Genomic DNA, 744 nt, shown 5'->3' with positions numbered 1-744 from the left:
ACAATGGGCCGTCCAACACCAGCTCACCAAGGAGGAGTTCGACACCATCAACTGCTTTGTCAAGAAGGAACGACCGCATAGCCTAACTAAAAAAGAGCGTGTTGATATTCTACGTCTTCACCCACACTTTCGGCTTGAGGGGATGGAAGACGCTTCCGGTCACATCGCTCGAATACTTGGCCACAGCCTGAAAGTGGTCAAGGACGTGTGGCGACAATATAAAGCTACAGCAACTGTATGCACAGTCACTCCACCTTACGTCGCAATCGTGATGGACAACTCAAGTATCATAAGTGCTTACCTCATGACACCCCCTGATACGGCTGGACCAAAGCCCGTCTTCAAAACGCGTGCAGAGTCTACGGGATCTCATTCAACAGCAACGATCCGAAGTGCTCGTTGTGGACGCACCTGAGCAAACACATTGATGACAACGTGGTCCCTGTCGTCGTCGCGATGGCAAGTGCTAGAGGACACACCGTTGTGTACACTCCGCCGTATCACTCGGACCTACAACCAATTGAGTTAGTATGGGCAATCGCCAAGGGTGATGTCGGTCGTCAGTACTGCGAGGGAATGAGCTTTCGAGACGTTCTTGATCGCTTGAACAAGGCGTACATGCGAAGGTCTTGCAAGGCCTCCACATAGAAACCATCGTCGCCAAACGCAATTTGAGCTCGAAGGTCTTCGTCGACGTCCAGGGATTCAACGGAAAACAATTTCAACCGGCTGGAGTGGTGCAGC

The sequence above is a fragment of the Aphanomyces invadans genome, assembly GCF_000520115.1.
Source record: "Aphanomyces invadans strain NJM9701 unplaced genomic scaffold supercont1.3, whole genome shotgun sequence".
In the NCBI taxonomy this organism is placed as follows: domain Eukaryota; phylum Oomycota; class Saprolegniomycetes; order Saprolegniales; family Verrucalvaceae; genus Aphanomyces; species Aphanomyces invadans.
Note: the sequence above shows the minus strand (reverse complement) of the source record.